Source organism: Nyctereutes procyonoides, unplaced genomic scaffold (genome assembly GCF_905146905.1).
Source record: "Nyctereutes procyonoides isolate TBG_1078 unplaced genomic scaffold, NYPRO_anot_genome, whole genome shotgun sequence".
In the NCBI taxonomy this organism is placed as follows: Eukaryota; Metazoa; Chordata; class Mammalia; order Carnivora; family Canidae; genus Nyctereutes; species Nyctereutes procyonoides.
The window spans coordinates 51,153,403-51,173,578 of NW_026575049.1; the positions used below are offsets into that span (position 1 = coordinate 51,153,403).

The 20,176-nt window shown below is 34.2% G+C and overlaps 1 protein-coding gene across 7 annotated transcripts in view; it reads left to right on the forward strand.

Moving 5' to 3' along the window:
- The window catches only part of FOXN2 (forkhead box N2), a 63,528-nt gene that overhangs the window by 11,449 nt on the left and 31,903 nt on the right, over positions 1-20,176 (forward strand). Inside the window, exons 2-3 of one of the 7 annotated variants that reach the window (XM_055328312.1) lie at positions 7,080-7,204; positions 7,864-7,977. The exons of 4 other annotated variants lie outside the window; for them this stretch is intronic. The gene's annotated coding sequence lies outside the window, so the exon portion shown is untranslated. Of the gene's footprint in view, positions 1-7,079; positions 7,205-7,863; positions 7,978-12,663; positions 12,812-20,176 lie in introns of all 7 variants that reach the window. 2 more of the 7 variants (XM_055328314.1, XM_055328313.1) reach the window with 2 other exon arrangements.

The window sequence follows — 20,176 nt, forward strand, 5'->3', positions numbered from 1 at the left end:
AATTGCATGGAGGATTTGTCATTAGGATTTGGCTGAATGGTTGTAGGGAAGGTAGACAATGCAGATGTTGGAATAGCAGGAGCAAGGATATAAATAGAGAAATGCACAGGAAGTATTTGGACAGAGGTAGTCTAGTTTGAACTAACTTTAAGTAGAGGAGGATTAGCTTGAGGATACAGATGCTGAATAAGATGTATTTATGATAGTATGTACTTTTTTTCATTCGTGTACTTATCGGAATAATAGGCAGGGTGGCAGCTAGTGTAGTAGCGTGAAGAATGTGAGTTCTGGAGCCATACTCCCTGAGCCTATATCCCATTTGTTTTATGTTAGAGTTTGTGATAATGAACGTACCATTTAATCTCTGTATCTGTTTCCACATATAAAATGGGTACTAATAATGGCTACTGCTTGGTAGAGTTGTTAAGATTTTAAAAGAGTTAATACTGGTAAGGCACTTAAAACAGTTCCTGACTATCAATGAGCATTTAGTGAACTTTTTTATATAAGTACTAGCTCTCTCATTTACATAACTCCTGTGTACATGATTTATATATACACATAGCAAATGTACATATGGGTAGGATGTAAAGGTTTTACTATATATATATATATATATATATATATATATCTGAGGAAAGCTGGTAATATTCAAATTTCAGTTTTTGATGGTAGTTAGGTTAGTATAGAATGAAAATCCAACCATCTCATTTTATAGATGTCCAAGTTATGTGGTAGTAGAGCTAGAACCAAGATCTGACAGACAACAAATACTTGAGCAGTAAACAGACCAATCATCTCTGCCATTATGTAGCTTTCATTCGGTTTGGAAAGATACATAGTAAGCCATCTTGGGTGATAAATGTTATCAAAAAGTATAGGATATTAGGGAAAGGCAGAATTTAGGACCCTCTCTAGTCTGGGATGTTGAGGTTTCACTTAAGATTTGTAAGCTGTGATGTGAATGATAAATAGCAGTCAGGACTAGGTGAAATGAAGAGTGTGTCAGGCAAAGGATAACATTTCTAAAGGCCCTGGGGGAGGGGAAAGCATGGGCCTATTCAGACTTCTAACATGAGGAGAACCTGGGAAAGAATGACAAAAGGTGTGGCCAGAGAGGTTAGACAGGGGCTACATTATGCCAGATCTCATATACTGTGTTTGGACCTAAGGGTCCCCTTGATGGATTAAGGAAGAAAGGGACCATGTCAGATTTGCATTTTATGAGATTATATTCTAGAGAATAGATAAATAGAGGATCAGGCATAGATACGAGGAGACTGATATAAAAAATACTGTCAGAGCCACTGTGTATGTTTTTGCAGAACACGATTATAAGGGGTACCATTCATGTAGACTACTATTATAGCAGTCTGGATCAGAAATGGTATTGATCTGGACTATTGTTGTGACTGTGAAAATGGAGAAAAATTGGCAGGTTTCAGATTTAACTGTTTCTCCAAAATCTATCCCCAGACCACACCTGTCTTCTGAACTTCATTTTATTTTTTTAAATCTTTTTTATTTTTATTTTTATTTTTTTATGAGAGAGAGAGAGAGAGAGAGAGAGAGAGGGAGGCAGAGACACAGGCTCCATGCAGGGAGCCTGACGTGGGGCTTGATCCTGGGTCTCCAGAATCCGGCCCTGGGCTGAAGGCAGCGCTAAACCACTGAGCCAACTGGGCTGCCCTGTCTTCTGAACTTTAAATCACATCTATCCCAAATGACTATATTTGAATATCTCACAAGTCAAACTCAAGAGATCAAAACAAAACACAAATACACACATACACACTCCATCACTACAACCACAAACATTGATCTACCTCCAAGAAAAAAAGCAGCCATTTTGCTGTCAGTATTCTCTGTAATATCAAATAGAACTAACATCCATTCAGTAGCTGATCCTATCTACTAGTAGTGATGCAATTTTAGCATAAATATCACTACTAAATATCAGTAATTACAGATAGAGGGTCAGTTGAGTCTTAAGTACTTTAAAAAAATAAAATGTACTTACTTTATATCATACTTTTAATTAATCACACTTGTGCTGTTCTTAGAATTACATATAAAATCCGTATATTAAATCAACTGTCAGAGTCCTAAGTTTTACGTTTGCTCTCCAAATTTGATATAGAAGGCTGTTAGTAAGATATCATTTTCTGCATTTATTAAATTTATTTCAAATTTTGAATGTTCCTTTAAAATATGCCTATTTTCAGTGAAACAGTTTAATTGTGGGAGATTTACTGCATGACTGACTAATTATGGCTTATTTCAAAGCATTAAAGGTAATTTCTATATAAATAAATTTTGATGACACAGAATACTTACTGTTTGTATTCAGATGCCAACCAAATTTACTTGTGTACTTTAGGACATTAGATCTGTTGACTTTCAGGTTTCTGTAACTTTGTTCCTTGCAACAAACACTACTTTTCCAGTGTGGCTGGTATAGAACTGTCAGAGGACCAAAGGGCTGGTTGGTTAGTGAACTGATTACTGTATAGTTTGTCGCATAGGTGATATGACTTCTAGATGGCATGTATGTTTTCCTCCACTAGTGATTATTTTTATTTTTTTTTATTTCTGTGCTGTCAGTGTTTTCCAGCCTTTAATGTGTTTTCCTTTGGATGTCACATTGATGGCAGTTCCAATGGTTGAGAAAAGATGGATCTTCTAGGCTGGATTTACTCTGAGAGCTAGTAGTGCTTTTTTCCCCTATCATATTTAATAACATGTAAAGTAAATTAGTGCTATGTTTTAGATAGTATTAGAAGTTTTCAAGTTATTTTATCATCAGTTTTTTTTTTTTTTTTTTTTTTTTTTTTATGATAGTCGCACACAGAGAGAGGCAGAGACACAGGCAGAGGGAGAAGCAGGCTCCATGCACCGGGAGCCCGACGTGGGATTCGATCCCGGGTCTCCAGGATCACGCCCTGGGCCAAAGGCAGGCGCTAAACTGCTGTGCCACCCAGGGATCCCTGTCATCAGTTTTTTAAAAACATTTGATATTAGAACTAACCATTTTCCTTATCAGATCTTTGTGGTACTGCTTTTTTAAATCAGGATTTCTGTGTGTGAAAGGCAAAGTTACATGCCAGCATTCGTTTTAAGGAAAAGTGTTTGGTCTTTATACAGAAAATACCTGGTTTGTTTACTGGTTAGAAGCAAATGTATTTCATTTTTTATTTTTTTATAAAGCTATTGCTTCATTTTAACTTCCCCAAGAAACTGATGAACAACTGAGACACTTTTTTAAAGAGACAAATACTGCAACAATGTGTAGGGGAAGTCCATGTACTGTGTACAAGTAGCACAAAATTATTTAGATAGAGATGGATTTAAATCATTGTTTATACCGTGTACCTGGGCAAGTTAGGAGGAGGAGAAAAATGGATCCAGTGGGAGATTACAATAGAATTTGTTCCCTCAGATTTAGTGTTTTCTGCTTTTAGCATTAGTTCAAGAAAGGTCATTTCCTTCACTCAATTTTATTTCTTTTTTTTTTTTAAACCATTTTGAAAAAACAGTTTCCCTATGAAACAAATCTTTGACCCTTTTGTATTCTGCATCCCCCCTCCCCTTTCCCGCCCTTTCTTGACTGGAAAATGCAGCTGCACACATTTTTTGTGTAGAGACAATGGATCACATGCTGTGTCACCTAAATCTATGACCAAGAGGCAGTTTTATCCCTAAGAGACCATAATGCTTCAGTTGTCCTGGATACATGACATCATGTAGCATTATAGTCAAACACACGTCTTTTTTTGCAGTACATTTGGTATTTGAATCGACCCTCCAATTCTCAGTATTGGATTTTATGGGATGACAGTTATTTATAATAGAGAATCTTAATCAAAACAAAGATGTTATTGTTACTCAAAGGGAAAGATTGAGTTCCTTCTTTTTATACATCTAATTTTTTTTTCTTTCCTGGGGGTTACCAACATCAGATATTTTGAGTTAATGGAATATCATTAAAGTTCTAGTGTGTGTTAGGTTTGTTACACAGTGCCTTGCAAATAGTATGTGCTCAATAAATGTTATATTTTGTTTTTACTCTCAGTGTGGTAAATTAACAGGAGTAAAATTTTCCTTTTTTAAAAATGAGCTCTTAGGATTTAGAAAATAATTATCTGTAAACTGCTAAAATATTTTATGTTGTGCTTAATATAATGAACTTATTATACTATTGAATAAATCCAGGAAATATAATTCTGTGGCTTCCAGGGTTGAGAAAAGGTATTTTATGTTAATTAATTGATGAAAATAGTTTACTCCCAAGGAGATTGGAGGTAAGGAAAGGAGAGAGAAATTGAATGGAAATTTCTTTTATGTGTTTATCTTTATCAGAGAAAGCTTAAATTATGGTAAAGAACTGAGATAATAGCCAGGCCCTGCTAATAAAATCACAAACATTTTGGAATTCTGTACTATGCCATGTCTCTGTGGTAGATTTGCTTTTTTCTTTGGAAAACAGTGTTTAGTGATCTGACTAAAGTGAATGACTATTTCCCCTTGCTAGAGTTGTCTTACCCCAAGTCAAATAGTTTTTTATATTGGTTACTTTAAAGTAGGATAGGAAAGCCACAAATCTAAGATGGGGCCTACTCTTTGGTGGCTCTTTTGACATTTGCAGGATTGTTTGATTTACTTATGACATTAAGTTATTGGTAGGAGGAAAGAAGGCAAGTCAATAAAAATAAAGTTTCCAAATTCTTAAGGCCATGTAAAAAGATAAAATTAGAAATTGTAAATGCATATAATTAAATATAACCAAAAAATAATATTCATTTGTCACATGCTTGATGAATTCACATGTTTAAAGTATTTATAATGAGACTGATTTTAAGTAGAAAGCTAGACTAGAATAGTGAAAATGATGAGAAATAACTTTCTGAGATGCTGTAGGTCAGATGCTGCCATATTGTTCAAGGTTAATCATCCCTTGCTTTTAGCCTAGGACTGACAGCAAGTCTTCTGCAGGATTTTTCTGTGCAATTGCTCAAGTGTTGGTTTCATCTTCTTCCCAGTTCTGGTAAAACATAACAGATGGCATAGTGCCTTTTCATTCTAGTGTGGTAAAAACTTTTAACAGCAAAATTGATTTTTCTCATTACTCTTTTCGGGTTTTCCTTTTTTTAAGAAAATGAGGAACTCTTAAGATTTACAAAATAACTAGTATTTGTAAACTGATAAAATATTTTATGTTGAGCTTATTATGATCTTATTGCTGTTGAGTAAATTTAGGAAATACACTAAGAAAAGAAATATTCAATGATTTGCTGGGGGGCATGCAAGGAAAAAAATTGGAATAAATTTGCTTTGGGATATCAAGAATTGACTAATATTTTATTTTGATCTGAATATTTTTTGGTGCTTTTTTAAAATTTCCTAATGAGAATTCCTAGGTAATATAATGAATTAAAAATAAATTTTTGTTAGTTTTTTAAAAAGATTTTATTTATTTGTTCATGAGAAACACAAAGAGAGAGAGACACAGGCAGAGGGAGAAGCAGGCTCCCTGCAGGGAGCCCGACACAGGACTTGATCCCAGGACCCAGGGATCACGTGCTGTGCTGAAGGCAGATGCTCAACCACTGAGCCACGCAGGTGCCCCCAAAATAAATTTTTAACAATTAAAAAATTATTTCACAAATAGTGTCTTAGATTAGGACTTGAAGAACTGTAATATAGGTAAGATAAAAAATTAAAATTGAAAAATATAACATCAGGAGACTCAATAGTATTGAAAAGCACTTTTTAGAAGTATTAAACACATCATTAATAGAATTGAGTTAATTGCAGTTATTCCTTATTTATAGCTATGGATCTGTATTACTAAAGTATGCACTTAAAAAGTTTCATATTCATGGGAATTGCTGGACCGAGAGCCTGATTTGGCACGTTGTTAAGTAAATTTTATATTCATTAACCCATTTTTTTATGAACCCATATTTTTCTCTTTTTTTTGAACCCATATTTTTCAAGTACTATAGCTATTCTGGAATCACAATACTATAATATCTTCAAAGAAGAGATTATTATCTTGAATATTCTAACCTGATAAGAATCCTGTAAAAGGCTAGTAGATAATGAATCCTTTGGATACAAAAGAATGTACTGCATATGTAGATCTTTAAATTTCTGTTCAGTTTTGGCTATAACATATTTGCCACTATATTTTTTCTTTTTGTTACTGAGAACGTCATTACTAGTGAAAATTCAATATTTTTTTAAACTTTAGAGGTAGTGCATTTTCTTTATTTTTTATAAATTCTCTTTTTGTCTATGAGAATGTTAGCATCAAGCAGAGCTGTTAATACATGAACTTAGAGTTTTTGGAGGCCATTAATAACAAAATACTAAAAAAAGTTCTAAAAGTTTATATGATTTAGTTTCTTTTAGTTTATTTAAACTAGAAAGATTTGAAGAAGAGTTCTCTCATGGAGCATGATTGGTAAAATATTGATATAACATAAAGTTGCATGGAAACCAATAGAATAAGGAAGTGAAAGTCGAATCATAAAGAGAATGATGAAACTGTTATTGCAGCACTCTTCTGAGAAGTCCTCATTTCAGGTGCCTTGCCAGTGTCATTGGTCATAAGGGAAACCCATTCTTAAAGTTAAGGTTTTTTTTTTTTTTTAAATTTCAAAGCATAAAGTGTTGTTACTGATTTTGTATTTTAATTTTTGTATTTATAAGATGTACCATTTATAAATCTACCTTAGGAAGGAAACTAATAATGATTTTAAAAATTAATAACAGGGGATCCCTAGGTGGCGCAGTGGTTTAGCGCCTGCCTTTGGCCCAGGGCGCGATCCTGGAGACCCGGGATCAAATCCCACATTGGGCTCCCGGTGCATGGAGCCTGCTTCTCCCTCTGCCTATGTCTCTGCCTTTCTCTCTCTCACTGTGTGCCTATCATAAATAAAGTAAAATAAAATAAAATTTAAAAATTAATAACAGTAATAATAATCATCTCTGTACTTAGTATTCATCATGCACTTACTCTCTAGCACTTTTTTCTTTTTTTTAATTTTTTTATTTTATTTATTTATTTACGATAGGCACACAGTGAGAGAGAGAGAGAGAGAGAGAGAGAGAGAGAAGCAGAGACACAGGCAGAGGGAGAAGCAGGCTCCACCGGGAGCCCGACGTGGGATTCGATCCCGGGTCGCGCCCTGGGCCAAAGGTAGGCGCCAAACCGCTGCACCACCCAGGGATCCCCTCTAGCACTTTTCTAAGTGCTTTATATTCTCATGTAATTTGTATTAACAGTCTTAGGAAAGTCAGTACTATTACAATTCTAAATTGATAGGTCTTATAGCCTATTGAGTGACACAGCTGGGATTTGAACCCAGGCAGTATCTCTTCACAGCTCAAGTTCTTAACTCTCTGCTTTACTGCCCCCAGATGTGATTATAATATCAAGAATAGTGATTTAGATTTTACTGTTTTTTTTATAATATGAAATTGCTTATCCTTCACAATTTTAACTTCAGCTATACTGTCTCCTCAAGTTTCTGTTAAATATCTCCTGGTATTACATGTATTAATTCCTTTCTCAAAGAGGAAGCCTTTGATTTTACAGTTGTGCCATAGTTGTTAGATTCCATGCTAAAATATGGCCACAGAGGCATGAATATAGTAGGAGTAAAAGGATTGTGGTGTTTTTGTTTTTGTTTTGTTTTAATCTTCTTTGAAGGAGGTCTGAGGTTATTCTGAAGAGTATATATGTTATACTTCTCTTTCTCTACCTTTTCTCCACATTGCAAGATAGTTTAAATATCTGTATACATTTAGGTATTTCTGACATTTTAGAATTCATAATATGTATTTTCTGTTTATCAGGAAGTTACTTATTCTGTATCCTCAACTATTAAACCACAAATGGACAAAAAGAGATCCCTAAATAGTTGGGAGAAAAATTATCAAAGCTTATGCATTAAATTCATGCACCCTAAGGTGAGCTCTTTGCACTTACTGTGATCTTATATGAAATTCTAATAAAATTTTTTTTGCTTTCTAGTCTGTAACAGATAATGGTAGTATATAATTCCATGTTAATGATGGAGAAATCCAAAATGCTCTGAATACCAAAGTTTTTTCATAGTGTTATTTAGTAGCAAAATATGATCTGAACTGATGTAAAACTATTGATGGTCTTTATTTACCCTTTTCTTAGTGAATCTGCATTTTGCTACGGAAATATTAAAATGTTCATTATGGAGTTCTGCCTCACATCTCACTGACATAACATATTTGCATTGTAGTTCCTTTCTAAACTCCATAATATTCTGAATTCTCAAATATATTTGCCCTCAAGGATTTTAGATAAGGGATCCCACACCTGCATAATCAGGTACAGTGAGTGCAGTACAAATGAAAACTCGGATATAATGAACTTAAGAAGATTAATCCAGTAACTCAAGCATAGCAAGGTGAAGCCTTTCAGTGTGGAGCAGTATTTCTCACCTTGAATAATACATGGATCTCTTTTAAAGAAAAGAATTACAGATCCCATTTTAAGAATCATTGACTTTAGTTCCTGAAGTAGCTTTTAAAAATAAGTCTTTCTCTTTGAAAATAGTAAAATACATTTTTATACTGTTACTGAAATAAAAGCACAAAATGAAAATTTGCAAAAAAACCCTTGGCCCCCAGCGTATATCCATGGAACACCTTGATTTGAGAAATAACTAATAAAGTGGCAAATAGTCCTATATACTCAAATAACTCCTATAACTTTTTTTTAAAGCTTTATTTATTTATTTATTTATTTATTTATTTATTTATTTATTTATTTATTTATTCATTCAGAGAGAGGCAGAGAGAGAGGCAGAGACACAGACAGAGGAAGAAGCAGGGTCCATGCAGAGAGCCCGACTTGGGACTCGATCCCAGGACCCCGAGATCACACCCTGGGCTGCAGGCGGCGCCAAACCACTGTGCCACCAGGGCTGCCCTCCTATAACTTTTCTTTACCAAGTCTGTTTATAATGACAAGCCTGAATCATAGTTAAGGGGTTAAGATATCTTTCCTGTCTTTAATGAATATGATTTTTAAAAGGGATGAAACATCCTCTTTAAAACAAAAAAAGTACACAAGTTTTGATAACTACCTTCCACCTCCAGGAAAATGTCCTCTACCTACTTCCAGTTGGGAATTACTGTCATAATGAGCAACTCTTAGACTGATAGAGGAGTGAGTCCAATTCCTTAAGTGTGTTGAGGCTGAAGAAATTTAAGAAACCGTGCTCTAAGAAACAGGGTAACAGATTAGTGATACTGCCATCAGGAACTAATATAAACATCTGTTTCCAGCAACATGGAAAACTAAATACCTGGACCAGCCTTTCTGCTGAAAACAACCTAAAATGCTCCATAAAATGCATCAGTGTCCTGGCACAAAAGTAAAGAATATTTAGACCGAACACTAATTGGAAACCCTGCGAGAACCCAGCTCAGTAAGCTGAGTAGTACTGAAGCTGGCTATTGCCTTAAGGGTATTTACCCAATCAAGGGATTTTCTGTTTTCTTAGCCTTATGGAAGTCAGTATCAGGAAGCAAGCCCAGACCCAGCCCAGATAAAACACTGTAGCAGGAAATAGTCTTCCCCATTACAGTGGAGCCCCACAGGACTATAACTTCTTGACAGAAGAGTGATCTAGATATTCTTTCCCTTCATGTCCTTAGAGATGACAAAATTATCTTTCTAGAATATTGCTCTTAGCAGGAAAAATAAAATCTCTACTGAAGATTTGTTAACCACAAACTAGCCCTCACACACTAAATTCACACTAACCTCAAACTAAGAATTTAAAATGATCCTGCATTGTTACTATTCCCAGGGACCTGACAGAAGCACGCAAGTCATCATGATCAAAGAATTGCTTTTAGTAAAGTTCTATTGGAAATGAGTAGCTTAGGGGCAGCCCCAGTGGCTCAGTGGTTTAGCACTGCCTTCAGCCTGGGGCGTGATCCTGGGGACCCGGGATCGAGTCCCACATCGGGCTCTCTGCATGGAGCCTGCTTCTCCCTCTGCCCGTGTCTCTGCCTCTCACTCTCTGTGTCTCATGAATAAATAAATAAAATCTTTAAAAAAAAAATAGATCAAAGTAAATAGGCTCCACCGAAGGAAAAATTGGTATAATGAGAGATGAACATCTGAAGAAATCCAGAATGCAACACAGAAAAGAAAATGGAAAACATAAAAGAAGTAAATAAAGGAGAAAATTTTAAGAGAAAACAGAACACTTTTAGAGGACTATCAGGTTTTAATAATGATAGTGAAAGAAGGCGACCATGAAATGATATAATACTCAGTGGAAATAAATCTAACAACTATAACCTATTCTAGTTCAACCTAGAATTCCATAGCTAGCAAAAATGTCTCCTAAACAGAGGGTAAAATAAAGACATGCTCAGGTAAATAAAGTCTGAAAGTTTAATAGCAAACCATGTTTTATGTAGAGGGAAAATGGTCATAACAAGAATGAGATTCAAGAATAAATAATCAAAGAAAGTTGTAAGTATATAGATAAATTAATAAAAATTAACTATAATAATATTACTATTAACTATAAATAATAAAAGTTAGAACCAAAATGCCAGTTATTTTAGTTATTTACAAAATGCCTGTTATTATAAACCAGGAGAAGGTGATTGAATGTAGTATTCAAAAGATCTTTTTATTACTCAGACTAAAGGTAACTTTGGATTTTTATAAGAATGCATGGTAAAAATTGTAAGGTAACACTTTAGTAATAGAAATAAAAATATAATTTCCAAACTAATAGATTATAAAAAACAGAACCAGGGTAAAAAATCTTAAAGAAGGCAAAAAAAGAGAAGGAAAGAAATGTGGAGTAGAGCACCAAATTAGGCATTAGAAGTAAATATATGTATACCTTATATTTGAAATGTTCAGTTCTGTGGGGTTTATTTTTTTGTAATGTTTGTTGAATTTATTGTGATGGATGAACTTACATGGGAGAGTATAGATAGAAATAACTACTTTTATAAGTGAAGTCACCCTGCCTGAGCTTTATGAGGTTTAAAGCAGAGACTGAAAGGAAACAAAAGGAAAAAATGTTGAAAGTAAAATGATGGAAAAAATTATACCAGGCAATTAGTAGAAAGAAAGCTGGCATATTATTTGAAGTAGATCTTAAAACTAGTAGAATTACTAGAGGAAAAGAATTGATCTATTAATGGTAAATGTTTCAGTTTTGCCAGGAATAATAGCTTTAAATTGGTATGCACTTACAACCATAACCACAAAAAAAAAAAGCAAAAATTAACAGAACTACCAGGAAAAATAGACTAACTTCACCAGCATAATGGGAGATTGAAATATATCTTCCTCAGTATTTAATAAAGAAAACAAAAAAAAAAAAAAAAAAAAGAAAGAAAACAGTGCTGCCGCCCCCAAATTGGTGAGAATATAGAAAAATTGAACAATGTAATTAACAAGCTTAATTCAGTGGACATCTGGTTCATCCAGTCAGTGCAAACATCAGCTGAATCATGAAAATCAACCACATACTGAGACCAAACAAGTTTTAACACATTTCAAAGTATTAGTATCCTATGGACCATTTAAGTTAGAAATTAGTAAGAAAAAAAATCACATGGCAGTTAATAAGCATTCTTCTAAATAACTCATGAATGAAAGAAGAAATGTTAATGGAGCTCAAACTGCTTTTTGTCTGGAAGGAAATGTTAGGTCATCTTTCAGGTTTGCTTGCAGCAAACACAACCCTGAGAAATGGTCCAAGTAAAGGCCTTTCATTCTTGGCATGTCTAATGGCGATTGGTTCTCATAACAGGAAGGATAATTTTTTTTTAAGATTTAATTTTTGGGTTTTTTTAAAGATTTAATTTATTTTAGAGAAAGAGAGCATGAGCTGGAGGAGGGGCAGAAGGAGAGGGAGAGAGAGAATCCCTGAGCAGACTCCTCACTGATTGCAGAGCCCCACGTGGGGCTGGATCCCAAGACCCCGAAATCATGACCTGAGTTGAAATCAAGAGTCAGATGCTTAACCAACTGAGCCACTCAGTCACCCTGGGAGGGAATTTTTTTTTTAATTTATTTTATTTTTATTTATTTTTTTCTGGGAAGGAATTCTTAAATGAGAAATTACCATAAAGGAAAGAAAGGGTTAATAAATTCCATCATATTAAAGTTAAGAACTTTTTTTTTTTTAACGATTTTATTTATTTATTCATGAGAGACATAGGCAGAAACGCAGGCAGAGGGAGAAGCAGGCTCCCTGCAAAGAGCCCAATGCAGGACTTGACCCTGGGCCCTGGGATCATGCCCTGAGCCAAAAAGCAGTTTGCTCAACCACTGAGCCACCCAGGCATCCCAATAACTTTTTCATTCATAGGCAACTAATAGGCTAAAAAAGACAAACCATCTACTACAGAAAGATATTTGAATCACATGTAAGGATTAGTATACAAACAAAACAAATGACTGCAATAGACAATTAGTAGAAGAGATTTCTTGTATGCAGGTTTCCCCTTTTCCTACAAAACCTTAGGAAGCCAAAATGGAAGTGAAGAAGCAATTACCATTAATTTATATGGAAAATTTTTTGAACATTCCCAAAGGCAACATTCTCATAGGCTTTTCTGATACCTCAGGATGCATCTTGCCAAGGGATGCACAAAATAAACCAAGAAAACGACAGAAGCCCATAGTTACAGTTCAAAGCTATGGCAGGTTGGTGCTGAGGTGCTGAGTATAGATCCCCTGGTGAAGGAGCTTGGCATGCCACCCTCCTTGCTCAAGGTATGCATGTCTCTGTAATGGACACTTCAAAACAGACTCTACTTCTTGCCTTTTTCTAACAGCGAAAATCCTCTTCTACAAGTACTAATATAGGTCTTTAGTAGAAGCAAAGTGGTGTAATAAAAGCTTTGAAAAGCGGGAGATACCTACGTATTCAATTTCCATTACTAATCTGGGAAATGCAAATTAAAACATAAGGAGTTGAAATTTCATAGTCATTAGGTTGGCAAAAAAAAAAAAGTTTGATGAGTACATGGAGTAAACAGAATGCCCATGCATTCCTGGTAGTAATTTGTCATGAGAGAAAATACTGTGACCCAATAATTCCACCCAGTATGTTCTGCTTTTAGTTGTGTACCTCAAAAGTTCTTAGCAGGTGTATTCCAGGAGTTATGAACAAATGCTACTTGTAATACCCTCAGACATAAATCATTGTCTTCAAGAGTATAATAAATTTAGTATATTTGTAAAGTAGAATACTAGTCCTCTGTAAAAGTGAATTATTGCTGCTATAATGTTAATGAATTTGGTGGTGGGGGGAGCAAGTTTCAGTACAATTCAATTTTATATGATGGTTAAAAATATAAAGGGCTAAAATAATGTTTAGGGATCCTAACATGGTAAAACTATAAAGAAAAAACGTTTTTGTTGCCTAGTCTTTGATACAATTAAAAACATGGACATTGGGCAGCCTGGGTGGCTCAGCGGTTTTAGTGCTGCCTTCAGCCCAGGGCCTGATCCTGGAGACCTGGGATCGAGTCCTGCGTCGGGCTCCCTGCATGGAACCTGCTTCTCCCTCTGCCTATGTCTCTGCCTCTCTCCCTATGTCTCTCATGAATAAATAAATAAAATCTTTAAAAAAATAAAAACATGGACAAATTAAGTAAAAAAATGTGTGTGGTAATAACTAGCATTTTGTGTTTAGAAAATTTCTTAGTTATTTTGGGCAAAAGAGTTATCAATAATAGCTTTTATAATACCTGTACTACCAGGGTAATTTTGAAAATTCTGTACCTTAGTTTCCCTTCTCTAAGCTCAGTCAAGCATTGCCTCTCAGAACATTGTTAATACTGACCTAAAGCAAAAGTGCATTCCTCTAACCTTTTGGGAAATGATCCAAGAATTCCAATATGGAATTTTATTTTTCTTGTCCTAGAGTAGAATATCACTGTAATATTGAATATATAGTATCATTGTAATATTGAAATTAGGATGGAAATACACAAATCTCTAGTAGATACATTTGAGAGATGCATGTGCTACACAGATGTGAAAAAATGATACATTTTAATTCTGAACCCTCTTCTCAATATACTGTCATGGCCTTGCACAATGAAGATGTAGGCAGAGGTTTGCAGAGTGATTTTACTGGGCTTGTTTGAACTCTCAGCTTTTAAATTATTCTTGTCTAAAGAAATTCAGTTTTTTTTCCTGAAATGTAGAATATTTGGAGGCCTAACGCTAATGTGTACTTTGCAAAATTGTCTTGTACATTTACCTACTTTTTTTGTAGCATTGTCTTGGTTTTTAGGAGTTGGTTTATTAGTGGATGTATTCATTACTCGGGTTATGCTAATTCCTAAGAAATTTGAGTACTGTTTTCAAACCCCACATCTAGTCTCTTGACGCTAATGCTTATGTTGAGTGATATTTATTATGTGTAACAATTATGTGTGGTTTGTTGAAGTATTGTTTTTAAAAGATTAATAAAAGGAAATGTTACATCACTAGCCAGATTTCCTTTTATTTCTTTACTTGTTCTGCTTTATGAAACAAACTTCCACACACATTATTAATGACCTGCTACTGAGTGGTTTCAGTTCATTTTAAGAAGCAGTTTCTCATGAAGTTACGATTTTCCAAACAAAAGTAAAAGATTGTTTTTTAATATTATGAAATATACAGGTCTTTCTGTTGTAATATTACATATTATATATTTCTGAAAACAGTAAAATATTGTGCCAGCTGATGGGTCAACTCACCTAAAAGCATGAAGCTTTGTAACTAGAACACTAACAAATAGATTTTAATAGGAGTATTAGAATATTGGAATGCCTGGGTGGCTCCGCAGTTGAGCATCAGCCTTTGCTCAGGGTGTGATCCCCAAGTCCTGGGATCGAGTCCCATGTCGGTCTTCCTGCATGAAGCCTGCTTCTCCCTCTGCCTGTCTCTGCCTGTGTGTGTGTGTGTGTGTGTGTGTGTGTGTGTGTGTGTGTGTGTGAGACATGGATAAATATTTTTAAAAATCTTTTAAATATTTTTAAAAGAATATTAGAATATATTAAAAGATATATTACATTTATTGCAAATTTTAAAACACTACAATTTAGGTTTTTTTTTTTTTTAAAGATGAAAATAGCCTGATGGATATGCAGGGAAAGGTTGATGCTACTGGTTATGGAGACCAGGGTAAAATGCATAAAGATTTGGAGAGAAGAGCTCATTAACACTTCCAAGAAAATGCATGTGGCCAAGCTGTGCCAAGAGGAAGAACATGGGTTGAATGAGAATTGTGTACAATACTGTATTTTCAGCAGCTTGCAGCTTTCCACTATGTTAGCCTATTTTGGGTTCAGCTGTTATTATTTAGTATTGCAAAAACATAGGCTGGTAAAAATCACTTAGAAACCAATGTGATTTTCACATTGTACTAAAATCTTTCTCCTATTTACTAGTGAGCTAATTTGTGTTACAGAAAAGCTTGGTAGTAGAATAGGCTGTACTGAATTTAAGAGGTGGCTTCTCTTTGGGGTTTTTTTGGTTGGTTTTGTGTTTTGTGTGTTCTGTTTTTTTGTGCTGCCTTTTTTTTTTTTTTTTTTTTTTTTGTGGCTTCTGTTTTTGGCTTAGCTTTTGATAAGTCCATGACCTTTTTGTGATTTGATTCTTTGTGAAGTGGAAATACTATAACTAAAAATAATCTTAACACAACCTTTTCCCCCTTGAGTATATTTTAATTTTTTACTATAAAAATAATAAACACTTTAAAGAAAAACTGGTAAAGAAGAAAAAATTACCGAGTTGCTAATATAAACCACTGTTAGTGTTTTATGTATTTTTACTTTTTCACCAATTCTTAATCTTTTTTTGTTTATTTTATAGTCTTCAAGAAGACCATTTTTAATGACTACTAGATTGAATAGATGCACTTCAGTTTAGTTAGTAATAAAATGTGTAAATTGTACCTTTCTAACAGAGGAGGAGGAAAGAGAATCTATTTTTCCTCTGTAGGATTATTTCACTGAAGTGACTTATAAGTAGAATTATTAGGTCAAAGAATATGACTTTTTTTTATTTGAAATACAGTCGACAGAATATTAGTTTCAGGTGTACAAACAGTGATTCAACAATTATATACATTACAAAATGCTCATCACAATAAGTATATTACAATATTACTATTTTTTTAAGATTTATTTTATTTATTTTAGAGGAAGGGGCAGAGGCAGAGGGAGAAGAAATAAATCCTCATGCAGACTCTCCACTGAGCATGGACTCCGAGATCATGACCTGAACTAAAATCAAGAGTCAGATGCTTAATTGACTGAGGAAACCAAGTGCCCCCCGGTGTATTACAATATAAAACTTTTTTTTAGAAAAAATTTATTTATTTGAGAGAACACAAATGGGGAGGGGCAGTGAGGAAGGGAGAAGCAGACTCCCTGCTGAGCTTAGAGCCTCCCACAGGGCCTGAATCCAGGCTCTGGGATCACGACCTGAGCCAAAGGTGGACGTTGAACCAACTGAGCCACTCAGGTGCCCCTCAGTACGTTACAATATTATTGACTATATTCCCTGTGCTATACTTTTCATCTCTATGATAAATTTTATAACTGGAAGTTTGTATTTCTTAATCCCTTTCACTCATTTCACCCGTCTCTCTATAGACTTCCTCTTAGTAACCCCCAGTTCTTTATGAGCGTATTTCTCTTTTTATTGATGTTATTTGTTTTGTTTTGTTTTTTAGATTTCACATGTAAGTGAAATCATAGGGTATTTGTCTTTCCATGTCTGGCTCATTTCACTTAGCATAATATCTCCAAGGTCCATCCGTGTTGTCACAGTGGCAAGATTTCATGCCTTTTTATAGCTGAGTATTAAATATTCCATTGCTTATATATACCATATCTTATTTATCCATTCATCTAACAGTGGACATTTAAGTTGCTTCTATACCTTGGCTATTGTAAGTAATGTCACATTAAACATAGGGGTGCATATATCTTTCTGAATTAGTGTTTTTGTTTTATTTGGGTAAATACCCAGAAAGAGAATTATAGGATCCTTTGGTACTTCTATTTTTAATTTTTCAAGGAACTTCCAAGCTGTTTTCCACAGTGGCTGGACCAATTTGTATGTATATGAGAGTTCCCTTTTCTCCATTTCCTCACCAATACTTGTTATTTCTTGTCTTTCGGATACTAGCCATTCTGACTGGCCTAAGGTGATACCTCATTCTGGTTCTGATTTGCATTTCCCTCTGGTTCTGATTTGCATTTTCCTTGGGCATCTTTTCATATGTCTCTTGCCCATCCGTATGTCTTTGGGAAAATGTCCATTCAGGTCCTCTGCCCATTTTTATTTGGATTTTTTGGGGATTTTCTGGTGGTGCTATATGAGTTCTTTATATATTTTGGATATTTAAACCCTTAACATATATATCATTTGCAAATATTTTCTCCCATTCAGTGGGTGGCCTTTTATCATGTTTATGGTTTCCTTTGCTCTGCAAAAACTTATTGTTTGATGTAGTCCCAATTGTTTATTTTTGCTTTTGTTTCCCTTGCTTGAGGAGACAGATCCAGGAAAATACTATTTTAGTTGATGTCTAAGAGATTACTATTTTCTTTTAGGAATTTTCTGATTTCAGGTCTTAGCATTTAGGTCCTTAAACTATATTTAGTTTATTTTTGTGTATGGTTTAAGAAAGTAGTCCACACATTTCATTCTTAATGCATGTAGCTGTCCAGTTTTCCCAACACCATTTATTGAAGAAGAGGCTCTCTTTTCCCCATTGTGTAGTCTTGTCTCCTTTGTTGTAGATTAATTGACCATATATGTGTGGGTTTATTTCTGGGTTTTCAATTCTGTTCCATTGATCTATGAATTATTGGGTCAAAGATTATGACATTTTTAAAGATTCTTGGTACATATTCCCAGTTAGCATTCCAAAATGGCACTAGCTCCTTGCCCCAAGTCATGTATTAAGTATTTTTTAAACCATTGCTACTTTGGGCAAAAGTAAGTATTATTATTTTTATTACTAATATTTGTGCTTACTGCATACTAGGCACTGTTCAAATACATTGTCATACTTAACATTTGTGTTTTGCTTTGTGTTTCTTTGATTATCAGTAAATTGGGTATTTTCTAATATGCTTGTTATTTACATACTTCATTTGTGAGAAAAGATCATTTGCCTAATTATTGTGGTGGAATTAGTATTCTAAGTGGATGGTGCTCTAAAGTATAATTTAGAAAAAGCTCTTTTTCTCTCCTTAAAAATACAGTTACAGTTCAAACCTTACTAAGAGAATGTCAGCCTTTTTGTGTCAGTACTTGACTTTTTAACTTTGGTTGGCTGTACAAGTTGTATAATCTTTGGCATATATGCTGCCATAATACTGCTTTATGTCTTAAGGTAATGGGATTTTATTCTAAACCTGTAATTCAGAGGAATAACATTCACAGCCATCTGAATTAATTTCTGAAGAGAATATATGTTATTCTCATATCTGTCAACAGTATCTGTTTTAATTAGGATTGCTAAAAATATAAGTTCCTTAAGAGATTGAATGTACTCTAGTGAACAAAAAAACTTGAATACTGAACTCAGTCCGGTTTATAATTTTGCCTCTACTGTTTATTAGTTTTAGAACCTTAGGCAAATGGCTTACTTCACTTCCATTTCCTTATAATAGCAGTGAATTTCAATTTTCTGATTATTACCAGTTACGATGTTTTCTAGTATTAAGGATTTTCTTTTAAAATAATTCTTAAAGGCAGGTGGTACAGTACTTAGTACAGAGTAATCATATATGTTAATTATAAATTCATTTCGGTTTGAAATAATTATAATTTGAACGTCTACTCATGCCCAACATTTTGTTAAGATTCATTAGGAATACAAAAGTAAAAAACTTACACATTATGGAATTCATGGCTTTGAATAAAGGACCATGCAGAACTAAGTAGCAATGCAGAATAAGTAGAGATTTTAAAGCCCATAGATACTATCTAAAATATAGTAATGTCTCAGTAAATGTTAGCTACTCATATTTGGTACTCTCTGATTTCTATATGTGATTGAAGATAAATAAAGATACAGGTAGCAAAAGTAGAACATTGGAAATTAGTCATTCCCTTTGAACACTGAGTGCTAAGAGTGTTTTGTTTTTAAAGAAAGGAAGATAATTCTTCAGTGAATTCTCATTGATCACATTTTTGAAATTCTCTATAGGTAGAAAGACTTTGGTGGTAAAGTGAATAATTTGGTTAGCTACATAGGACAGAATGTCATCTCTGAAACGTGCACGTATACACACATACATGCTTATGAATATGTGGTTTTCATAATTGATTTTGAAATAGAAACCAAATTTTTGCAGTTTGATCTTTTGCTTTTTAAAATGTCTTGGTATGTCAAGTTATGCAGGAAAGAAAGATAGGAACTGGATATGGAGAGAACAGTAATAAGATTTAACATGGATAGATAGGATTGGGTCATTGGTACTCACAAGTGATGAGTTTGCATTCTTACCAGGATAGTGTAGTAAGAGTTGTGGTTCTGAAGTCAGTCTGCCCAGATTTAAATTCTGTTGTTTCCAATTACTAAGCGGGTAAACTAAAACAGAATGCTTAACCTTTGAGTCATTTTCTTCATTTATAAAATTGGGTTAATAATAGTGCCTACTTTATAGGATTTAATTGATGATTAATTGAGATGTAGTTTATGGTGTTTAGCTAGCACAATGTCTGGTCCCAAAAATATTAGCTGATGCTGTTGATTACTAAGTGCTTTGAGACTACATCTATTAAGGCTACCAGAATCCAGATAGACTGTTCTACATGTAAAATTGACCAGTTTTCATAACTCTTGGAGTAACCTGCCAGCTTTGTTCTAAGTAAAATAAAAGTGTGGGTGTCCTTCTGTAATTTCAGTTGTATAAGCATAAGCAGATAGAATAGGGTAATGGAAGACCTAAAAAGTTTTTCACTGAATTCATAAATGAAGTACCTTCATGAACCATTGAAAATGAATTTAATAGCACTTTACTTCTATTACTTTTCTCTTTGGTCAGTTATTTCCCCATGATAAGTTTTTTGCATTGAAGTATGTTTCAAACGCAAAACAAAAAGACATATGAG